At 38.1% G+C, this 10639-nt stretch overlaps 1 long non-coding RNA gene across 1 annotated transcript in view; it reads right to left on the bottom strand.

Moving 5' to 3' along the window:
- Nucleotides 1–2509: 2509 nt before the first annotated feature.
- The window catches only part of LOC309869404, a 209811-nt gene continuing 201681 nt past the window's right edge, over nucleotides 2510–10639 (bottom strand). The window contains exons 5-6 of the long non-coding RNA XR_014314164.1: nucleotides 5869–5966; nucleotides 2510–2599 (exon numbers count right to left, since the gene is read on the bottom strand). This is a non-coding gene — a long non-coding RNA (uncharacterized lncRNA). The remainder of the gene's footprint in view (nucleotides 2600–5868; nucleotides 5967–10639) is intronic.

Here is a 10639-nt window from a genome sequence, read left to right as displayed (position 1 = left end):
TTCAGGAATCCTATGAAGCAGGTTTTTATTACTGTTATTTTAAAGTACTTTTAAGGTACCTGGTGAACAGGACATCAAGCACAGGCAGTCTGATCATTAGCAGCTTCAGAAAGGCTACTAAAAGGATTAGTTGTTACAAATGTGTTGGAAGAAGGACTGAGTTTTCAGCCTCACAGCTTTTGAAGTTGAGGGTATTAGTTCCTCAGTGGTCTCCAGCAGGCATACTCTGCAGTCTTTGGGTTTGTAGTAGTAGAGTTAATCCAAATATCTGATAAGCATATGATGCTTAACTTCACTACTGTATGAAAAGCATGTAAACATAACAGTGAAATATCACTTCTCACCCACTAGACTGGGAAAAAGAAATAATAAATACATATATTTTTAAATGATAATCTGATGGAAGAAAGTGTACTCCCATACACTGCTGGTGAAAATGCAAACTGTCATTGCCTTTTCGAAAAACAATCTTAGCAATATAAAATATGGACATATTCTTCCACAGTAATTCCACTCCTGGAAAACTGTCAACTAGAAGTAAAGCACCATTCCATTGAATGGATGTATAACTGTCAATTACTGCCTATGTAGAAGTAGTTCCCTGAAGGAACTATGGAGCCACACCCACTAGTCTGTTGCCAAGTTTCCCACCCATCCCTGTTTGGTTTCCTATAACAGGAAAAATAATCTTAACTCTGACTCTACACATGGAAAATGCTTAAAAAAAAAAATCTTCCAGGCGCCTGGGTGGCTCAGTGGGTTAAAGACTCTGCCTTTGGCTCAGGTCATGATCTCAGGGTCCTGGGATCGAGCCCCTCATCGGGCTCCCTGCTCAGCGGGGAACCTGCTTCCTCCCCTCTCTCTCTCTCTCTCTGCCTGCCTCTCTGCCTACTTGTGATCTCTCTCTCTGTCAAATAAATAAATAAAATCTTTAAAAAAAAAAAAAAAAAAAAGCTTCACATGTGGTACATACCCAGTAGGTGTTAGCTATTATTTATTTATGGTGGCGGAAAAAAAAAACATCTTGACTATCAATTAGAGATATAGTTAAATAAACTGATATTATTTCACAGTGGTGAGATATTATGCAACCATTCATAAGAATTAATTAAATCTAATGAAGGTATTACTTAAAGGCACTGAGTCAGATACAGTACATATATAAATTGTTATATGTTATTATTTATATAATTATCCCGTTTTAAAAATAATTACCCCATTTTGGGGGCACCTAGTGGTTTAGTCAATTAAGCGTCAAACTCTTAGTTTTGGCTCAGGTCATGAGATCAAGCCCCGAGTTCAGCTCCATGCTAGGCATGGAGCCTGCATAAGATTTTTACTCTCCCTCTCCTTCTGCCCCTTCCCCATCCAACTTGCATGCTCGCTCTCCCTCTCAAAAAAAAAAAAATTCCCGTTTTTATAAAGCAAACCATTCAATAAATATTTTTGAGCATTTCAGGTTCTGTTCTAAATACTTGGTTCTATGTGCTAGATATAATAACTATATGTATGTGAATATATGTATGTGAATATATATGTATGTGATTATACAACAAAAGATTTGGAAGTCTACACATCAAGGTTACAAGTCTGGCTATCATAGGGATGAAGGTAGAAAAGAAAAAGGAAGTAGACAAAGACTTTAAAAATAGGTAAAAATATAATAATCTTTAGAAGAATAATGTCAACAAAAGTAAAGGAGTCTGCATGAAAGCCTAGAAAACCTGGGAATCTAGGAAAGACCAAATTTGAGAAACATATTCAGCCAGTCTTGGAATGTTTGCTGTGCAACAAAATGTTTCATGTGTCATTGTGTTGGAATAAAATATGCTTGCAGGATATCAACTGCTTCCTTCAAGGCCCCATTTAGTAAACTCTGTAGACATGGAAAATGATGTGTGTAAATACTTAACCAACCTCTTTTTCTTCAGATGTAAAATGAGAGAGTTGAGTTAGATTATTGCTTCTTTAACTTTAGCCAACCTCAGACTCACATGGACGGTGACCCCATTCCTAGTTTATAGTTCAGTAAGTCTGAGAGAGTGCCCAAGAATTTACAGCCTGGAAAACAAGGAATTATCCAACCCCAAAATGTCAATAGTGCCAAGGTTGAGAAACTTGTATCTACAGATGTTCTTAATTTCTGTGATTCTACTTTAAAAGGCTAGTAAGGACTTTATTCTAAACCAGGCATGCAATGAAAGCAAAGTTTTTTCCCACTTTTTACCTACCTAGGGCAGAACTTGCCTAGTATCAAAGCCAAAGTTTCCAGATGGCTGTTCATTATTTATGCTGGGCTCCTTGGTGGACAATCCTGCTCCATTTTCCTCAACTTTGCCTGTTATTCTGGAATCCTGTGGTCTCATTACCCAAATGATGATACTGGTACATACAGTGGATGCTTGAGGCCTAGAGACACTCATTACTGCTTGAATATTAGTCCCTCTGGGCCCCAGGCCCACAGAACATTAATATTTCATTGGGCCTCTCCTACTATTTCCAAGGCAATCTCCCATCTTTCTCTTCTTGATTGTTCTTATTGATAAGCAACAGCTTTGATTTAATTTTCAATTAAAATATTCTTCTCCCTAAAGGAAAGCTGGAACACATTTCATGATATTAGGTTCCACCAAAGCAACAGAAGGCTTTTTAATGCATGCATGAATATTCAAGATTTAATCAGTGGCATGTGAAATGTATTGATACTGCTGAGAATTATTATTTTATGCAAATAGAACAAGCAAACTACAGTCTTTTATTTGTTTACATGACACCAGGAGAATATCTGAACTTCTCTACGCAGATTTCTAGTCATTTGTTAAATCTATATGCTTCTCCCATCCTTTAGACAGTGGTAACCACAGATGGCCCTTGATGAAATGAATTTTTTTTTTATGAAATGAACTTTTAGATTATTTATTTCAAACATTTAATGGATCTATATTTAAACAAGTCATTTCATGATGTTTATAAGAGGGCAACATAGCTTCTCCATTGTTTCAAAATCTCGAATTAAAAAGTGTAGCTATCTGATACACTTAGAGACTGGAAATTAGAGTTTAACACTACATTTTTGCTTTTGATCGTCTATTAGTGACTTTAATTTCTTTTGGTTTACAAGTCCCTTTACTAATTTGATGAAATTAAGGGACTCTTTCCCCAGAAAAGCACATGTATTGGGGAAAATATATCATTTTACCTATAGTTTGATGGGATGCTCACTTTTCTGTCACATGCTTTCATAAAACCTCTAGAGGATCAAGCCATCAGGTTAGGTTAAGGACCCTTGCCTTAAAGCAACACAGGAAGAATGTCTCAGAAGCCCAGATCTGATCCTATGAGCACTCAAGTCCCCTGCTCTAAGAATTCTCCAGAAGAGGCAGAATTAGAGTTTTAGTATGCTTTAGTACTTGCATATAAGTGTACTTCTCAAGATTCCTTCCACTGCAAGTAATAGAAAATTAACCTCACAAGTAAAAAAGAGGATTTATTGTCCTACATACCTTGGAACTGGACCTAAGACCTCAATAATATCATAGATACATTCATGCTCTTACTCTATAATAATCTCTCTCTCTGTCCATCTGTTGGCTCTTTTTTCTGTGCTGCCACAAAAACACACAATGTGTACTACAGTAAGTATAGCAAATTATGCAGGGGATTAATAGTTTTTCAGGTTTTACCCATCACCATCTCTCATTCCCATGCCACCATTTCTTTAAAATAAGTCACATACTTAAAGAATTACTTAGCCCCTGTCACAAGATAGAGGAATTATGTACTAAAATTTTAGTGTGTGTGTGTGTGTGTGAGTGTAGTAACTCCATATTTGCTGTGAGGATTTTAAAATGTATTAATTGATCTACTAGGCTGATTTATATTTCTCCAGGCATTTGCGGTGATACTGAAAAGGTGATCTGCTATAATTGTGACGACTTGGTGTAACCCTTTTTTATAATTATTCTCTCATGGAGCAGATTTCCCTACAGGAAATAGCTACATATTTTTTCTTTTAATTTCGAAAAGAATAAAAAAAGAAAATGCAAGGAACAACAATATATAAATACATCATTCAAGAATCCCTCTACCTAGGTTTAATAAATACAAATTTCATTTATCATTTTGGTCCCAGATTTACACTAATATTTCTATCATAAAATTTCACATATATGCAAGATGAAGTCACTCCATAGTCTTGTTTCTCTCTTTTCTAGAAGCAATAACTAGATGTTTTGATTTTTAAGAACTATTTCCGACTTAGAAGGAAGCAGTAGACTAATATAACAAATGCTTTTGTGGTCATAATTAAACTTAAGGCATAAAATATTTTCAGTTAAATCCCCTGTCCACACCTCCCTAATCTCATCCTCTCTACCAGAGGTGATCACTATGCCAAAATAGGTGCCTATAATTTCCATGTATATTTTTGTTTATATGGCTGCTATACACACATGTAATCTCTTAAAAAGATAAACTGGGCTTTAGATATTTTACATGTGGCACATTTATACATTAAACATTAATAAACTTGTATATAAAAATATATCATATAAATATTTTATATTAATTATGTACAGATAAATGCTGTATGTACTCATATAACTTGCTATTTATTTATTTGGAGAGAGAGTGTGTGTGCGAGTGGGGAGCAGAAGCAGGAGGTGGGGGCAGATGGAGAGGGAGAGAAAGAATCTTAAGCAGCCTCCATGTCCAGCAAATTCTGTCACGGGGCTTCATCTCAGGACCCTGAGATCATGACCTGAGCCGAAATCAAGATTCTGAGACTTAACCCACCGAGCCACCCAGGCACCCCTGCAACAACCTGCTTTCTCATGGAATAGTTTGTTTTGAGGTTTACTCATGTTGAATCTGTGTGATTCTAGTTCATTCATCCATGGTATGTATGTATGTATGTATGTATGTGTATGTATATACATATATGTATATATATGTATATATATGTATATGTATATACATATACATATACATAAAACCTTTGAATTCGTATGTAAAAGACATGGCAGCTTCAGTCTTGGTTTCTTCCTTTCTCTTGCTCTCTCTCCCCGACAGCTTGCTCTGGGAGGACCCAGCTGCCATGTCTTGAGCGGCTCTATGGGGAGATCCAAAGAGCGAGGAACTGAAGCCTCCTGCCACCAGCCTTGTGAGAGAGCTTGGAAGCACATTCTCCTGGCTGGTCAAGCTGTCAGATGACCAGAGCATGGCTGATTCCTTGACTGCAGCGTCCTGAGGCTAAGCTGCTCACAAGTTCCTGACCCTTGGGAACTTCATAAATGCTTGTTGTTGAAACCTGCCAATTTCGGGGGTAATTTTTACACAGACATAACTGGAACAATATTGAAGCAAGCCTAAGTGTTCAACAAAATATTTATGAGATTTTGATTAGGGATATGTACATGAAACTTTCTCAGGAGGAATATTTTTCTTTGGTTCTTGCCACTAGAGGGCATAATGTTCATAAAGCATGGCTTGGATAAAGAATTAAAAGGCTTTTTCTATTTCCATGGAACCACAGACCGTCTGAGTGGGGGGGGGGGGGGACCTTAAAGATTAGCTGGTCCAACTCCATTAATTTACAGATGAGGATTCTAACATCCAGAGACTTTAACTGACTAGTGCAATGTCACCCAGACTTGGATCTAAATGTACAAAACTCAGCTGCATTTAAATATGCAGCCCCAGTAACTACTAATCAACCCTGTTGTTTTTTAAAATCACTAGGTGTAGAATAAAGAGAAAAGCCTTTTTAAAAACCCTCTATTTCAAACTAACATATTAGTATTCCCAAGATCAAAAGACTTGTGATAATAACCATTTCCATTCATTGGGTGCCAATTATAAGTCACTTACCGTACATTATGTGCTATGTCTTTTCATTTCATTTGTACAACAAAACTTTGAAACGTATATATACTCATCAATGCAGTATCTGGTCCAAGGACATAGAGCTAAAAAGAAACAAAACAAATATGAATCTGATACAGGTTAAATCTCATTACAATAATTTTGGGGGGCACAAGTCATAGTGTCTGATTATAACAGAAGTTTGTTGTTTCTGGAAATCACTGAGTATGTTGATACCTGTGAGTGGCTGCCTCATAAAAATGGAAAAGAAAAAATGATTTTGATGACTCACTTTTTTAAAATTAATTAATTTATTTTTAATAAACATATAATGTATTATCAGCCCCAGGGGTACAGGTCTGTGAATCGCCAGGTTTATACACTTCACAGCACTCACCATAGCACATACCCTCCCCAATGTCCATAACCTCTCCACCCTCTCCCTACCCTTCTCCCTCCAGCCCCCCTCAGTTTGTTTTGTGACATTAAGAATCTCTTATGGTTTGTCTCCCTCCCGATCCCATCTTGTTTCATTTATTCTTTTCCTACCCCCCAAACTCCCCACATTGCATCTCCACTTCCTCATATCAAGGAGATCATGTGACAGTTGTCTTTCTCTGATTGACTTATTTTGCTAAGCATAATACCCTCTAGTTCCATCCACGTCATCACAAATGGCAAGATTTCATTTCTTTTGATGGCTGTATAGTATTCCATTATATATGTATATATACCACATCTTCTTTATCCATTCATCTATTGATGGACATCTAGGTTCTTTCCATGGTTTGGCTATTGTGGACATTGCTGCTATAAACATTCGGGTGCACGTGCCCCTTTGGATCACTACATTTGTATCTTTAGGGCAAATACCCAGTAGTGCAATTGCTGAGTCATAAGGTAGCTCTAATTTCAACTTTTTGAGGAATCTCCATGCTGTTTTCCAGAGTGGTTGCACCAGCTTGGTATTCCTACCAACAGTGTAGGAGGGTTCCCCTTTCTCCCCATCCTCGCCAAAGTCTGTCATTTCCTGACTTGTTAATTTGAGCCATTCTGACTGGTGTGAAGTGATATCTCATTGTGGTTTTGATTTGTATTTCCCTAATGCCGAGTGATGTGGAGCACTTTTTCATCTGGATGTCTTCTGTGCAGAAATGTCTGTTCATGTCCTCTGCCCATTTCTTGATTGGATTATTTGTTCTTTTGGTGTTGAGTTTGCTAAACTCTTTATAGATTTTGGATACTAGCCCTTTATCTGATATATCGTTTGCAAATATTTTCTCCCATTCTGTCAGTTGTCTTTTAGTTTTGTTAACTATTTCCTTAGTTGTGCAAAAGCTTTTGATCTTGATGAAGTACCAGTAGTTCATTTTTGCCCTTGCTTCCCTTGCCTTTGGCGATGTTCCTAGGAGGAATGATGACTCACTTCTATTCTTCCCGGAGAGGGTTTTTTTCCCTCTCTCTGTTCCTGTCTCTGTCTCTGCCTAATACACACAGATTGCCCCTCCCCTTCATTTTAGCGAAATGGCTGTGTGATGTTGGAGAACTGTCCTAGAGCTTGACTTTGTTGCACTTTCTTCATTTCTAAAATGAGAATACACCTAAATCCTTCAAGCTCTCAAAGGGATGCTGTGATGATTAATGAGGAAGTCTTTCTGAATCTCATTTGATTTTGCAGAAGACAGGTGTTTAATAAAGCTGAGGAATCATTTTAATGGCAATTAGTCATATTTTAGGACAGATGGGCAGGTATTTGGCAGTACTGACTTGGCTGGAGCTGTTGCCACACCAAAGCAATGAAGTAAAGTCAACATGTCAGCAGCATTGAGTTAGGTGAAAGGAGGGCATAATATCTTCTTAACCCACACACGGCTTTGTTCATCATCCCTGCCTGGCGCACACTGGCATGTCGTCACAGCATTTCCAATACAGTTAGGCAGGCAACCTTAGGAGAACCACCTCATTGCCGTGATTTATAGTGTCCAAGGAGAGCCACCACTGACGCTCCTCTCCTCATACATGCATGCCACTCACACCAAGAGACTGAGCCTAGTCCTCCTCCCCTTGACTCTGGTCTGGCCCTGTGACTTACTGAGACCAAGAGGAGGCTGTGGGTAGGACTTTGCTAATTCCAAGTTGAGCCTTCGGAGAAGTGGCAGTTTCTGCTTTCTCTTACTTGGAAGAGAGCCGCAGGGTAAGAATTCAACCTCCCTGAGACCACTTCACTGCGAGGAAGCCCAAGCTAGCTATGTGAAGAAAAAGAGACAGGGATGTGCCTGGCCAGCTCTCGGATGTTCCAGTCATCACTGCTTGTGTTCTGGACATGAAATGAATGAAGAAGCAATCTTAGACATTTCAGCTTCAGTAGACACCATTTGGAGCAAAAGAACTGTCCCTCCCAACTACAGAAAGAGAAAACTTAATAAAAATATCTGGTGGTGTTAAGTCACTATGTTTTGGGGATGTTTGTTACACAGTAATAATGTCCCTGATCTCATGGTGCTTACATCCAAACTAGAGAAGACAAATAACAACAACCATAACAAAAAGATTATTGCAGCTAATGATGATATAATTGGGAGGTGGGTAATGTGGATAGCATCATCATTGTTTTTCTAAGGTTGCTTTTCTGATGCATCAGCAATAAACTAATAGACAACAAGGAAAAGGATGAGGCAAAAAAAGAGAGAGGAAGAAAGAAAATGTTGCCCCTGAGCTGCTTGAAATTCAGTTTAATTATCTGCAACTTAATGAGCGGCTTCTTGATAGGAGTATATACTATACTACTATACTAATTGTTAGTATATACTCACAATTCATGATTTGGGGAGCACCTCACCATTTGGGACTTAATGTCTGTAGCTTTTCTAACCCTGAAACAAATCTAATAAGAGAGGTGTTCTTCCTCCTACTTTATTAGCTTCAGGGAAGGTAAAGACGGGAGGTACTAGCATTGGAGGACAAGTCATGCTGTTCTGCGCGCTGCCTACTGACACAGTCCCTGAGACAGGGCCATTGCCCCACTCAAAGAAAATGTTTTAATTAGGAAAGAAACAAGGAAGTGTATATTTTATAGTCCAAAGTATCTGGAAGTTTCAGTTACCGTTTTTCTTTTGAAGAAAGGGCATTTTTCATAAGAACATTCTAAATGGAAAACCACTCTTCTTTCATAAATAGCATGGTTCTCTGTGCTATGCTATGAGTCTACTGCTGAGGTACTAGCATATTCTTTTATTTTTTTTTATTTTTTTTTTAAAGATTTTATTTATTTGACAGACTGAGATCACAAGTAGGCAGAGGCAGGAAGAGAGATAGGAGGAAGCAGGCTCCCCGCTGAGCAGAGAGCCCGATGCGGGGCTTGATCCCAGGACCCTGGGATCATGACCTGAGCCGAAGGCAGAGGCTTTAACCCACTGAGCCACCCAGGCACCCCAAGCATATTCTTTTAAAATTAGTGGTGACTTCTTTTGAAGGCAGGGACTCTGACTTTTTTTTTTTTTTTTTTTTTGCTTCTTCATCCTCTCACCTAAAATTCTGCCCCTAGTACATGCTTCATAAATATTTGTTGAATGAGCAGATATTGGATTAAAAGACAAGGATCTGGATTTGAATCCCAGCTCAGCTACCTACTGGCAATGAGTCTCTGGTCAAGTTACTTAATTTTTCTGCATTTCCATGGCTCTCAATTGTACATTAGGAAAAACAACATTTTACATGGTTGTTTGTTAAAAAATTAAACAACAACACACATACATAAATTCTTACTATATATACACACACACATACATACATACATACATACACACACACACACACATGAATACACAGTGCAATTAACACAGAGCCTACATGTGTTTGAAGTTAATTAAATGTAGTTCTTTCCCAAAGTAGTTATTTGCCTTTAGATAGAATTGTGAGGATCACTATAACCTGAATGTTTGTATCTCCCATCCCTCCCACCACCCACCCCAAAATCTTATGTTGAATCCTAACAACAGGTGATAATATTAGATGATATTCGAAGGTGAAATTAGATATTAGATATTATTTTTTTAATATTTTATTTATTTATTTGACAGAGAGAGAGAGATCACAAATAGGCAGAGAGACAGACAGAGAGAGAGATGAGGAGAAGCAGGCTCCCCGCTGAGCAGAGAGCCCAATGCGGGACTCGATCCCAGGCCCCTGGGATCATGACCTGAGCCGAAGGCAGAGGCTTAACCCACTGAGCCACCCAGGCGTCCCAGATATTAGATATTATTAGATGGGGATGATATTAGAAGGTGAAGCTTTGGGGAGATGATTAGAACTACCCAGGTGAATGGGATTAGCACCCTTCCAGAAAAGGCCAGAGAAAGCTTCCCTGCCCACTTCCATCTGGTGAGGACACAGGGTAAAGATAGCTGCCTATGAATCAGAAAAGTGACCCTCACCAGACACTGAATTTATAGGTGCTTTGATATTGGACTTCCCAACCTCCAGAATCCAGAATTGTGAGAAATCAATTACTGTTGTTCATAAACTACCCAGTCTTTGGTATTATTATAGAAGTCTGAACAGACTATAATAATCACTATTGCTATAATTCCATTTAAATGTACTTTTTATTTAAATTGTGACTTTTCAAACTCTGCTTTCATCTAAGATAAATTTCTTATTTGACCAGTTTTAACTGGTAACAGCTGAGTATCTATTATAATTTTTCAAGAGTCACTATTTTGGAAACTTATTATTTGTGGGTTGATGATGTAGTGATGAAAATTTGCTGGAGCAAAAC

The sequence above is a fragment of the Mustela nivalis genome, assembly GCF_964662115.1.
Source record: "Mustela nivalis genome assembly, chromosome: 7".
Lineage (NCBI taxonomy): Eukaryota > Metazoa > Chordata > Mammalia > Carnivora > Mustelidae > Mustela > Mustela nivalis.
The sequence above is the reverse complement of the archived record's forward strand: the minus strand, read 5'-3'. Positions and strand labels throughout refer to the sequence as shown.